The following is a 15023-nucleotide window of genomic DNA, read 5'->3' on the forward strand; positions in this document are numbered from 1 at the left end:
GGGGTGTAACTGCATATACCTATGGAAAAGGGGGGGGCTGTAACTGCATCTGCATATACCTATGGGAAAGGGGGGGATGTAACTACATATACCTATGGGAAAGAGGGGGGGTGTAACTGCATATACCTATGGGAAAGAGGGGGTGTGTGTAACTGCATATACCTATGGGAAAGAGAGAGGGGGTGTAACTGCTAATACCTATGGGAATGAGAGGGGGGTGTAACTGCATATACCTATGGGAAAGAGGGGGGGGTGTAACTCTGCTTATACCTATGGGAAAAAGGGGGGGTGTACCTGCTTATAAATATGGAAAAGAGGGGAGGGGAAGGTAACTCTGCCTATACCAATGGGGAAGAGGGGGGGGGATCTGCCTATACCAATGGGAAAAAAAAGGGGTTTAACTCTGCCTATACCTATGGAAAATGGGGGGAGGGGGGTTTAACTCTGCCTATACCTAGGGGGAAAGGGGGTGGGGAGACTCTGCTGCCTATAACTAAGGAGAAAGGGGGGTTAACTCTGTTCCTATACCTATTGGGAAGGGGGTTTAACTCTGCTGCCTATACCTACAGGGAAGGGGGGCTACCTAACCTTATACCTGGATGCCTAACTACTTACCTACATATCCAGCTACCTAACTATGTACATACCTGGCCTTCATACATGGCTGCCTAACTACCTAGCTAGCCCCCTACCTACCTAACTTGTCACCTAACTACATATCTGGCTTCCTGATCTACCTACCTAGTTACCTATTTACCTGGCTACCTACCGACCTGCCTGTTTACTGTGCAGGAAACCAAGGAGGGCATTATTACAGTTTGTGGGCCTATAGATGAGAAGATTGTGTAGAGGGGAGGGCACGGGAAAAATGCAGAGTCTGACATGTTTTTCCTGCAGATGTTAAGAGATCCACATGGCGGTCTTATCCGGACGGAGAAGAAAAGGAAAGAGGACGCCGCTGATCAGAAAATACGTAATTGTGAGTTCCAAAATGTAACTGTAATCACTTATATGGTATATACATCCTGTGTACAGCTGATATCTACCGCCATATGGTCCAGTATATAATCACTTTTATTGTATACAGATCCTTTATAGTATACTGGTCTGTGTTAGTGTTGCTCGCGAATATTCGCAATACGAATTTTATTCGCGAATATCACATATTCGCAAATTCGCAAATATTCGCGAATATAGCACTATATATTCGTAATTACGAATATTCTTTTTTTTTTTTTTTCACAGTACACATCACAGTGATCACCCCTCTCTGCTTCCAGCTTGTGTGATGTAAAGAAGGCTCTAATACTACTGTGAGAGACTGGTGTGCGAATTTTCGCATATGCGAAAATTTACATATGCTAATGTTCGCATATGCAAATTTTTGCTTGTACAGGTTTTTGTATATGCAAATTTTCGCATATGTTAATTTTCGCAAACGCGAATATTTGCATATGCGAAAATAAAACGCGAATATTTGGCAAATATTCGTCCAAATATTTGCGAATATTCGCGAATTCGAATATGGCCTATGCCGCTCAACACTAGTCTGTGTATAGTGGAATTATTCAGTACAGTATGGCGGTATTATCCAGTTGTTGTGTGGTGGTATATATTTAATGTTAAAGTGTTTCTTATAAATTTTAGTTTATTGTGTGTGGGATTTAGGTGGAATAGGGGCGTGGCAGAAGATTGACGAGCTGCAGAGCCTAGTAGGGGCCCTTGCTTTTTTTTTGGTCCGTGGGCCCCGAGTGTTGTCAATCTGCTCCTGGGAGGGGGTGTAATTAAAGTGGAGGGGGGGGTATGAGGGGGGTAAATAAAGGGGGGGAGGGAGGGGGTGTAATTAAGGGGGGGTGCGGGTGTGGGGGGTGCCAAACAAAGGGTCCGCCCCGGGTGGCAAATGCTCTAGGTATGCCCCTGGGTGTAGATGACATTACACACAGTACTGAGCAGAGTAGAAGGGATGCAGTGTACCCCTTTGGGAGCTCTGTTGACTTACTGAGACTTATGGTGCTTTTCACCCCCTTGAATAATACTTACTTGAGATTAGAGACTGTAAATTTCCCACGCAGATGCAATAGGGTTCAAGGTCCAATCACTATCACCGCCAGGGCTTGACTCACAGCTGTACGAAAGAACACATGCAGAATGGTGGGGCTAACTTGAGATATTTTCTTAGGCTTCCCTCAGGATTCTCCACACACGACTTCCTCCTCCTTTCCACACTGTACTCAGCACACAGCTCTCAGGCTAGACTGGGGCAACTCCTTCCCCCTACACTATATACTGAACAATTTAGGGGTTCCCATTGGGCAGGCAGGGTCACCTGGTTAACACTGCTTCTCTTGCTCTTAAAGGCACAGGACATAAATAACATATTATACAGTGCATATAGAAAATATAATAAAGTGCATTAACAGGATGAACATAACAGACACTTTCACAGTGGGCCCAACATATGTGCAGCAGACATGCCTGAGGCAGTCCACAGCCCACAGGACACCACATATTGTCTTCAAGAACATCTGCAACAGTGGTCTCCAAACTGTGGCCCTTCAGCTGTTGCAAAACCCCAATTCCCAGCATGCTGCGTTTGGTAGCTTCACCACAAATGATGAGAAGGAACCTAAACTAGAAGTAGAACAGTGGTCTCCAAACTGAGACACCTAAAAACCCAACACAAAGTCAAGATATTCTGGAAATACATTATAGATAGGATGTAGAAAAACATCAACAACAGTGGTCTCCAAACTGTGGACCCCCAGCTATTGCAAAACTGCAACTCCCATCATGCCATGGTTAGTAGTTGGTCTCCAAACTGAGACACCTAAAAACCCAACACAAAGTCAAGATATTCTGGAAATACATTATAGATAGGATGTAGAAAAACATCAACAACAGTGGTCTCCAAACTGTGGACCCCCAGCTATTGCAAAACTGCAACTCCCAGCATGCCGTGCTTAGTAGTTGGTCTCCAAACTGAGATGTCTGAAGACCCAACGAGAAGACAGGACATGCTACAATTACACTATTGATATGGTCTACAAGAAGATCTTCAACGGTGGTCTCCAAACTGGGAACCTCAAGCTGTTGCAAAACTACAACTCCCAGCATGCTCGGACAGCCAACGGCTGTCCGAGCATCCTGGGAGTTGTAGTTTTGCAACAGCTAGATGTCCACTGTTTGGAGACCACTGTGAAAGACTCATGTTTAGAATACGTTAAACCATAGTCTCTGCCCATTGCTGTCTTTTCTTGTGGTTGCATCTTGTCCTTTAGCTCTTTCTCCTCCACCAGGCTCCTCACAGAAGTCATTAGACAGAAGAAGTTGTGGGATGTTTGAAGTTTTTACAACTCTCCGGCACGGCCCGAAACCTCTTTACATCTAACTCCCACCTCTTGCTGTGGGAATTTTTTTCTTTTAGTTACACATGGCCTCCCAGGTAAACAAGTTCACAGATGGGGAGTAAATCACATTTCTCCGGTTTCAGAGCTAAGGAACCTTCACAGAGATACATTTTACGGCCCTGGGGGAAATAAATAAAAAATCGAAAAATAAAAAGAAAGAAAGAAAGAAAGAAAAGAAGAAAAAAAATGTCTAATTTTTTGCAACTTTTTTCTCTCCAGAAGTGTCTCTCACCAGTGAACATCTCTGCCGTTTTCTCCCGGTTCTGACTACGAGCGGCGGTGCATACATGAGAAATGTTATGTTATGACTGTTTGAGATTTTCAAAGCACTTTCATGCAATGATACCTTTTATATCATGTAACAAGAAGGGTTCTCCAGGGTGTTCTCCAGGGAGCTCTCTCAACCTAATGGTTACATAGGGTTGGGAAAAAAAAAGAAAAAAAAGAGAGAGACATTCATCCATCAAGTTCTACCTTTCATATCTACAAAAACCCCGGTTAACCCAGAGGAGGCAAATATTTATGGAAAGAAAAACACCCTTTGAAAGACACGGTTCAATTTGCCATATAGTGGAAACATTCCTTCCTGACCCCCTACAGGCAACGAGACAAATCCCTGGATCAACATTCTGCGCTGCTAATTCCAGTAGCCTTGTGTGCGCCGTACCTTAAGAAAAATGTCCGGCACTTTCTTAAATCTATCAACACTTTCTGCCATTACCAGAATCCTATGGGGTGGTGGGGGTTGGATTCTTATCCTTACAATTCTAGCAGTAAAGAAACACCTTTGTATTTTAAGAGTCAATTTGATTTTTCCTTTAGGCTACGAACAGACACAACTTTTTGTTTGGCGTTTTTGTTGTCCTAAAAAAAGTCCCCATCAAAAAAAATAAATAAATACATTTTTTGTTCCCTCCATCATGCAGTTTTTTTTTTTTTTTTTAACCTGTGTGTATTATTATTGCCATTTTTTATTTGGCATTTTACACACTGCATTTTCCTAATTGCAAGGCATGCGACTCTATTGAATAATTAATAGAATTAAAGGGGTATTCTGCCCATAGATATAAGATGTCTGATTGCAGGATAAGATGTCTTATCGCGGGAAGCCTGCAGCTTGGACTCCACGCGATCTCGTGCAGAACCCGACATCCTTTGCCGGGCTGCTGCTCCAGTCTCAGAAACTTCGGAGTTTACGGGACTGGAGATGTGATGCCACGCCCCCTCATGACATCACACCACGCCCCTCCATACAAATACCCCTTTAATATTGCTCTCTTGATACACAGCCAAGTTTAATTTTTGTGTTTTTGTTTTTTTCCTTCTCACCTTTTAAAGGAGTACTCTGGGATATAAAAATGTATCCCCTATTGTAAGGACAAGAGTCAGATCGCTGGGGGTCCGACCACTGGGACCTCCCATGATCTCCCAAATGGCGACCCTGGGTCTCCTCGTGAATGGGCATGTCGACCACCCCCTCAGTGCAGCTTTATGGGAGAGCAGGAGCACTGCATTCGGCAATCTCCGGCTTTGCCATAGAGCTGCATGGAGGGGGTATGTCCGCCGCAGCTTGGTAGTTGGCACCGCTTTTTCATGCAGGGGTGCCGTGCAGGAGATTGCGGAGGTCCCAGCAGGACACCCAGCGATCTGACACTTCTCCTTAGGAAAGGGAAAACATTTTTATATCCCAGAGTACTCCTTTAAGAGCCATAACTCTTTTATTTTTTCCTACTCCAGACCCATATGAGAGCTTTTTTTTTTGCAGGACAAATTTTACTTTGTAATTATACCTTTCATTTTACCATAAAATGTATATTGAAACAAAAAAATATATATTATTTGGGGCGGGAAATTGAAATGAAAACTGCAATTTGGGAATTTTTAAGGGGGCTTGTTTTTACCCAGTGCACTTTACGGTAAAACTAACATGTTTTCTTTATTATGTAGGTCAATACAATAAAAATTATACACATGGTTGCATGCTTTTCTATTATTGTACTGCTGTTAAAAAAAGGTCACACGTTATTATCAGAATTAGTATGTTTAAGATTGTCCTATTCTGCCTCTTCATAACTTTCTCATTTTTTCCATATAGGCAGCTTTTTTTTGGCACTTTTATCTGTAATTTTTGTCAATACCACTGCATATATGTGTGTGAATACTTTTCATTTATTTTATTTGTAAAGAGGAGGTAGTAATTGTTAATTGGGGGAGGAGCTTATTCACATTTCTTAAAACTTTTTTTTATTTTGTTTGCTATTACTGTTCAGTGATATGCATAGGCATAGCACTGATTACTGTTATCTGTGATCCAATTGTATGGTCTGCCAGATGGTAGACACAGAGGCGACTCTCCCATTAGACGAGATAGGCAGTGGCCTCAGGCCTCGAGCTGGAGGGGGCCTTGCAGCTGCCCAACTCCCTTTAGCCCCCACCCTCCCTGTGTGAGTGGCGATGCATACAATGTACACATCGTTACTCTACAGTGCAGCATCCTGGACGCATTTGACAAGGCGCCACTAGTTAAATGCGGCTCTCTGCTGCTCTGTCAATCTCTCTTGTGGCTGCCTGCAATACGGGCACCCACAAGAGGCAGAACATCCTTACTCTGCGCTTCGGCGCATGAGTGATGTCATCATTTGAGATGAGCGAACTTTTGAAAAATTTGATTCAGCAGGTTTGCCGAATTTTTGAATTTATTTGCGGCAAATGTATATTAAAAATGGCTATTGTTCTAACATATGGAGTGTGCTGGGGTAGTGAAATAATACTGTTATTCAGTATGACATGCAGATTACATGCATCACTTATAGAATCACTGCCGCACAGCAGCACAATGACAACTCCCGTAGGTGTCATCTGTATGAGGAGACCATATAGTGGCTGAATGACACAGCGTGGAGGTGTTGGCAGCATGAGGAGACCATATACTGTCTGAATGACACAGCGTGGAGGTGTTGGCAGCATGAGGAGACCATATAGTTGCTGAATGACACAGCGTGGAGCTGGCAGCAGCATGAGTAGACACTAGGGCTTCACAATCCCTAAGATAAAAAGATGAATTTTGAAATTTAAATTGGAAATTTATAGCAGCTAGTGCTACCATAAAATTTTTTAGGCCCAGGCCAGCAGCATCAGTAAACCATATATTGGCTGAATGACACAGCCTGGAGGTAGCTGAAACATGAGGAGACCATATAGTGTCTGAATGGCACAGCATGGAGTTGGCAGAAGCATGAGGAGACCATGGAAATGTAAGATTTTTAAATTGAAATTGAGGATTTTTTAATTGAAATTTTAACTCCCAAGTTTTAGTGTCTCGGGCCCTGGCGTGTGGGTACAAATGACCAAATTTAACAAGAAGTCACATGTCACATGGCAGCACAATGAGAGAGCCTGGAGCTGGCATCAGTTTAAGGAGACCATATAGTGGCTGAATGAGACAGCCTGGAGGTGGCATCAGTATGAGGAGACCATATAGTAGCTGAATGACTACCTGGAGTTTGTGGTAGTGTGGGGAGACCATATTGTGTCTGAATGGCACAGCCTGGATTTGGCTGAAGCATGAGGAGACCATATAGTGTCTGAATGGCACATCCTGGAGGTAGCTGAAACATGAGGAGACCATATAGTGTCTGAATGGCACAACCTGGAGGTGGCTGAAGCATGAGGAGACCATATAGTGGCTGAATGACACAGCGTGGAGGTGTTTGCAGCATGAGGAGACCATATAGTGGGTTAATGACACAGCATGGAGTTGTTGGCAGCATCAGGAGACCATTTAGTGGCTGAATGACACATCGTGGAGGTGTTGGCAGCATGAGGAGACCATATAGTGGCTAAATGACACAGCAGTAAGGAGGTGTTGGCAGCATGAGGAGACTATATAGTGGCTAAATGACACAGCTTGGAGGTGTTGGCAGCATTAGGAGACTATCTAGTTGCTAAATGACACAGCGTGGAGGTGTTGGCAGCATGAGAAGACCATTTAGTGACTGAATGACACATTGTGGAGGTATTGGCAGCATGAGGATACCATATAGTGGCTAAATGACACAGCATGGAGGTGTTGGCAGCATGAGGAGACCATATAGTGGCTGAATGACACAGAAATTAGGTGTTTGCAGCATGAGGAGACCATATGGTGGCTGAATAACACAGCATGGAGGTGTTGGCAGCAGGAGGAGACCATTTTGTGGTTGAATGACACATCGTGGAGGTGTTGGCAGCATGAGGAGACCATATAGTGGCTGAATGACACAGTGTGGAGGTGTTGGCAGCATGAGGAGACCATATAGTGGCTGAATGACACAGCGTTGAGGTGATGCCAGCATGAGGAGACCATATAGTGACTGAATGACACAGCGTTGAGGTGTTGGCAGCATGAGGAGACCATATAGTGGCTGAATGACACAGCGTTGAGGTGTTGGCAGCATGAGGAGACCATATAGTGGCTGAATGACACAGCGTGGAGGTGTTGGCAGCATGAGGAGACCATATAGTTGCTGAATAATACAGCGTGGAGGTGTTGGCAGGATGAGGAGACTATATAGTGGCTAAATGACACAGCATGGAGGTGTTTACAGCATGAGGAGACCATATAGAAGCTGAATGGAACAGCTTGGATGTGGTGAAGCATGAGGAGACCATATAGTGGCTAAATGACACAGCGTGGAGGTGTTAACCGCATGAGGAGACAATATAGTGGCTAATTGACACAGCGTGGAAGTGTTGGCAGCGTGAGGAGACCATATAGTGACTGAATGACAAAGCTTGGAGGTGGTCGAAGCATGAGGAGACCATATAGTGGCTGAATGACACAGCGTGGAGGTGTTGGCGGCATGAGGAGACCATATAGTTGCTGAATGACACAGCCTGGAGCTGGCAGCAGCATGAGTAGACACTAGGGCTTCACAATCCCTAAGATTAAAAGATGAATTTTGAAATTTAAGTTGAAGATTTATGCTAGCTACTGCTACCATAAAAATTTTTAGGCCCACGCCCAGCAGCTTCAGTAAACCATATGTTGGCTGAATGACACAGCCTGGAGGTGGCAGAAGCATGAGGAGACCATGGAAATGTAAGATTTTTAAATTGAAATTGAGGATTTTTTAATTGAAATTTTAACTCCCAAGTTTTAGTGTCTCGGGCCCTGGCGTGTGGGTACAAATGACCAAATTTAACAAGAAGTCACATGTCACATGGCAGCACAATGAGAGAGCCTGGAGCTGGCATCAGTTTAAGGAGACCATATAGTGGCTGAATGAGACAGCCTGGAGGTGGCATCAGTATGAGGAGACCATATAGTAGCTGAATGACTACCTGGAGTTTGTGGTAGTGTGGGGAGACCATATTGTGTCTGAATGGCACAACCTGGATTTGGCTGAAGCATGAGGAGACCATATAGTGTCTGAATGGCACATCCTGGAGGTAGCTGAAACATGAGGAGACCATATAGTGTCTGAATGGCACAACCTGGAGGTGGCTGAAGCATGAGGAGACCATATAGTGGCTGAATGACACAGCGTGGAGGTGTTTGCAGCATGAGGAGACCATATAGTGGGTTAATGACACAGCATGGAGGTGTTGGCAGCATCAGGAGACCATTTAGTGGCTGAATGACACATCGTGGAGGTGTTGGCAGCATGAGGAGACCATATAGTGGCTAAATGACACAGCAGTAAGGAGGTGTTGGCAGCATGAGGAGACTATATAGTGGCTAAATGACACAGCTTGGAGGTGTTGGCAGCATTAGGAGACTATCTAGTTGCTAAATGACACAGCGTGGAGGTGTTGGCAGCATGAGAAGACCATTTAGTGACTGAATGACACATTGTGGAGGTATTGGCAGCATGAGGATACCATATAGTGGCTAAATGACACAGCATGGAGGTGTTGGCAGCATGAGGAGACCATATAGTGGCTGAATGACACAGAAATTAGGTGTTTGCAGCATGAGGAGACCATATGGTGGCTGAATAACACAGCATGGAGGTGTTGGCAGCAGGAGGAGACCATTTTGTGGTTGAATGACACATCGTGGAGGTGTTGGCAGCATGAGGAGACCATATAGTGACTAAATAACACAGCAAGGAGGTGTTGGCAGCATGAGGAGAACATATAGTGGCTGAATGACACAGTGTGGAGGTGTTGGCAGCATGAGGAGACCATATAGTGGCTGAATGACACAGCGTTGAGGTGATGCCAGCATGAGGAGACCATATAGTGACTGAATGACACAGCGTTGAGGTGTTGGCAGCATGAGGAGACCATATAGTGGCTGAATGACACAGCGTTGAGGTGTTGGCAGCATGAGGAGACCATATAGTGGCTGAATGACACAGCGTGGAGGTGTTGGCAGCATGAGGAGACCATATAGTTGCTGAATAATACAGCGTGGAGGTGTTGGCAGGATGAGGAGACTATATAGTGGCTAAATGACACAGCATGGAGGTGTTGACAGCATGAGGAGACCATATAGAAGCTGAATGGAACAGCTTGGATGTGGTGAAGCATGAGGAGACCATATAGTGGCTAAATGACACAGCGTGGAGGTGTTAACCGCATGAGGAGACAATATAGTGGCTAATTGACACAGCGTGGAAGTGTTGGCAGCGTGAGGAGACCATATAGTGACTGAATGACAAAGCTTGGAGGTGGTCGAAGCATGAGGAGACCATATAGTGGCTGAATGACACAGCGTGGAGGTGTTGGCGGCATGAGGAGACCATATAGTTGCTGAATGACACAGCCTGGAGCTGGCAGCAGCATGAGTAGACACTAGGGCTTCACAATCCCTAAGATTAAAAGATGAATTTTGAAATTTAAGTTGAAGATTTATGCTAGCTACTGCTACCATAAAAAATTTTAGGCCCACGCCCAGCAGCTTCAGTAAACCATATGTTGGCTGAATGACACAGCCTGGAGGTGGCTGAAGCATGAGGAGACCATATAGTGGCTGAATGACACAGCCTGAGGTTGACTGAAGCAAGAGGAGACCATTTAGTGTCTGAATGGCACAGCCTGGAGTTGGCGGCAGATGAGAAGACAACAGGGCCTCACAATCTCTAAGATTAAATGATGAATTTTGAAATTTCTATTGAAGATGTATGACCATATAGTGGCTGAATGACACAGCGTGGAGGTGTTGGCAGCATGAGGAGACCATTTAGTGGCTGAATGACACATCGTGGAGGTGTTGACAGCACGAGGAGACCATATAGTGGCAGCAGCATCAGCAGTCCTGAAAATTAGCCGGTGACAGAGTGGTGCGGTGGGTGGCAATACCAGTACCCGTTGATGAAGGTGGGTGAAAAAAGGTCTGATGCAGAGGAATGTTTGTAACTGAGGAGCAGTGCATTAAATCTCTTTGGCACTATCCATATTTGTGAAGTGTTGGTGTTGCACCATGGTCAATCTACTCTCATGCATCAGGCATTGGTGGTTGGAAATCCTGGCTGATCCATGCCTGCATTCATCTTCACAAAGGTAAGTCTCTCCACATTTTTTGCCAACAGACGAGTTCTCTTTGGGGTGACTATTGCCCCCGCCGCTCTAAACACCCGCTCTGATGGCACACTACTGGCCGGGCAGGACAGCTTTTCCATGGCAAACTTTGCTAGTTGAGGCCACAAATCAAGTTTGGCTGCCCAGAAGTCCAGCGGATCTTCAAGGTGTGTTGGCATGGGCATGTCATAGTATGCCACCACCTGCTGGTTCAGGTCCTGCTCCAAGTATACCTGCTGCTGATGAGTTGCTTCACTATACGGGTGAAGAAAGCTACTCATCAGCTACTGTAGACTCCATGGCAGTGAAAGGTGAGCGCAGGGGGCCCCCCCGATTCAGACCTGCAAGAGGATGGACAAAGGCCCCTATTTTGTGGTGGTAACGAGGGTCCAATAAGGTGGAGATCCAGAAGTCATCCTATTGCTGAATGGTTACAATTCGGCTGTCACTAGTCAAGCAAGTGAGCATGCATCGTGCTATTTGTGGAAGTGACTCGGAGTGACTCCCTGCCTCCATCTCCACTGCATACTGCCATGGTGTGTCTGGGTCCTCTGTCTCGCCTTCCTCGTAACCCTCTAGCTTCTCTGGCTGCTCCTGCTCCTCCTCTCCTGTCAGATTACTAGAAAAAAATGCCTATTTGGTGAAACCTAAACTGTGCACCACTGTGCACTTCCCCCTCCTCCTCCTCCTCCAGCTTAGCCCCCACAGGGCTCATGTGGCCGTGAGAGGTTTTGTCAGAAATGAAGCAGTGGAATGACGTAGATCATCCTGTAATGTGGCTTCTTCAAAGGGCCTGAGCAAACGGTAGGTGCCACATATGATCTGCCACTGGAAGTTACACAGGGGAGTAACCCTATCCGCTTGGATCATCAAGAAATCAGTGATGGCTTTTCTCTGTTCGTACAGTCGGTCCAACATATGGAGGGTGGAATTCCAACGCGTGGCAACGTCACAAATCAGACTATGTTGGGTGTAACCGTTCTGATGCTGGAGCTCAAGGAGAGTATATTTGCGGTGTACGAGTGGATGAAGTGCATGCACGGTTTCCTTTCCATTGTTAGGATGTCTTGCAAATGGGGGAAACACTTCAGGAACTGCTTCACAACCAGATTGAACACATGTGCCATGCCTGATCAAACAGCTTTGCTGAGAAACGCATTGCATGATGGGTGAATAAACTTTTGGATCCTTTACACTACTTGTCCAGCGCCCTCATCCTGTCGCCCTGTTGGAGGTTCTTCCTTTTGCAGCACAAAAAAAGCTTTGTACTAAAGACAAAATTGCACTCTATCACAGACTATTAGGAATGGACTGCTGGGTATTATACCATCTACAGACTAGTATAACCAGCAGATGATTTGTTGTGGAACAAAGACACTGAATTGCACTGAAAAATTATTCCTGCCTCCTCTGCTAAGGTTTATGAAGTTGAGGCAGCTTGTTGAAATGTATGAGGCAACACACAGCAATCTGCCCCTCTCTGTAATACAATGCTGAAGAAAGTGACTGGGAGGTTAATGCCTGCAGTAAAAATCTTTTTTTTCAGTGAAAAAACACTGCTCTCTACCAGAACCCTGATGTGACAAGGATGTGAAACGCTGCTGGAATGAGCTTTTCTGTGTAACACACACACAGGATGTCCGTAATGAATTGAATGACGAGCTGCAAAATGGCTGCCGAATATATAGGGTTGTGACATCACAGGGGTGACTGGCTGCTGATAGGCTGCATCCTGCATGTGATTTAGGGTCATCCCCTCAGTACTTCCCTTCCCGCCTTGCCTTCCCGCCTTCCCAGAGTTCCTTGCCCCATGTGCTGACATGTGGATCCGCCATTTTAGATGCCCTTGAGCCTGGACCACAGTAAATGGAGTTTAATGAAGCAATTTGAACGATAGAATTGCGGCAATATTCGCATTGGTTGTGAATCTAATATTACATGAAATTTCTAAAGAGTTCGGGTTCGTTAGCTTCGATTTGCTCATCTCTAGTCATCATGCACCGGAGCACAGACCGGAGGAAGAAAAGGGGAGAAGAGGCCACACTAAGAACTATGCAGAAGCCAGGTGAGTATTTTGTTTGTTTTTTTGGTTTTGATTTTTAATAACTAGAGGGGGCTGCTGTTTTTTATGTATAGAAGGGGCTGCTGCTGCTATTTTTACTATATAAAGGGGACTGCTGCTGTTTTTACTATATAAAGGGCACTATATGTAGAGTTACAGCTGCTATTTTTACTATATAAAGGGGACTGCTGCTGCTATTTTTACTGTATATATAGAGTGGCTGCTGCTATTTTTACTATATGAAGGGGGCTGCTATATAGCTGTCTGGGCATGCTGGGAGTTGTAGTTTTGCAACAGTTGGAGACACCATGGTTGGTAAACACTGGGATAAACTATAGATATCTGATCAGTGGGGTCTAACTTCAGGATAGCAGGGGATTGTACTTTAGTTTTGCAACACCTGGAGGCACTGTGGTTGGGAAACACTGAAAAGTGTTTATATATAATATATACATTCTATGTTTATATATATATATATTATATACGGTGTGTATAATGTGTTTGCTCTGACATTACTGTGCATATTATCCCACTACTGTGACATCACAATGTGAATGTAACTTCTTTGAGTTAACCCTTCACTGTCACATCACTGTGAACGATACCTATATAAAACAACTCTCTTTATGCATTACATCAAGTTCTTTTGCACAGCCTATAGTTCGTCATAGGTATTAAAACTCAGCCACCCAATGAATGCTTCTTTGCATGGTTGCAGTTCTTGTTAATACCAGTCACATGTCTTATAAACACCAACATACCTTTTATTTTAGTCCCTGAAGTGTAAATGTATGGTCTATTAGAGTGATATGTGGCCCCCCCATGTGGCTCAGCTGCCTTCCTCAGGATAGGGTCAGGCATGAGCGCCCCTGCACATTCAGTGCTCTGGTCAACCATAAAGTAACAGAAGAACTCCTACATTTCCTCCTCTTTATGACACCTCTCCTCAAGGAGAAACATTATTGCCACTTTGATCCTTCTCTGTTTTAGAGACACTGTAGTAATATTCAGTAATATTTGCCATACATCAACCTCTTGATAATGCCGTTGTTACGGCGAAACATGTTGAAGGTGGCAAAACAGTGATGGTTTATTGATCGGTGGCTGCAGCACCTTTACTCTTGCATAGAGACAGGGAAGTTCCCAGTGATACTTAAGTGTTACATTGCATAAACACCACCACAGCACCTTTTTAATCATTCAAGAGGGTTTCTCTTACAATGGAAAAATAAATGTACATTTTTAGGGGTGAGCACTTAATAGGGGTGTTGGTAACTCAGGGCTTCGTCCCAGGGGTTAGATTGTTATAGTGTTGAGGTCCCCTTACCCCCCTCAGGGTTACACACAGTATATATATATATATATATATATATATATATATATATATATATATATATATAAATATGCACAGTGGGTGATATAAGTATAGCACGTCACCATTTTTCTCACTAAGTACTCTTTTGTTTGAGACAACAGTTCCTGCTAATTCCAGGTCACTATAAAGATCTCCACAAGTGTCCTCGGCTCTTGGACAACTCTTCTGATTATTCTTCTCTCTCCTGTCAGAAATCTTGTGAAGAGCACTTGGTTGAGGTAAAATTATGGTGAAATGATTGTCTTTCCCCATTCATATTATAGCCCCAACAGTGCTCACTGGAACATTCAGAGGTTTAGAAATGCCCCTGTAACCAACATCATTGTTATATTTTACAACAATTAGGTTGTAAAGGTCTTGAGACAGTTTTTTGCTTTTACCCATCATGAGATGTGTCTTGTGTGACACCTTGGCAATGAGACCTTTTAGTAGCCATGTATTGTGACTACCCAGCTAATAATAATTTAAGCTGAATTACTTTCTAATTACTGATAGATTTCAGCTGTTGTCTTGGCTTTCCAAGCATTTTTGCACCTCCCTTTCTTGTTTCATTTTACATTATTACACACAACATATGTATAATTTCAAATCTGAGCTTATTTGTTCTAGTTTCCTTGTATGTATAGATTACTCAGGTTGCTACCAACATCTGGTAAAAATGTCATATCGTACA

The sequence above is a fragment of the Hyla sarda genome, chromosome 3, assembly GCF_029499605.1.
Source record: "Hyla sarda isolate aHylSar1 chromosome 3, aHylSar1.hap1, whole genome shotgun sequence".
NCBI lineage: Eukaryota > Metazoa > Chordata > Amphibia > Anura > Hylidae > Hyla > Hyla sarda.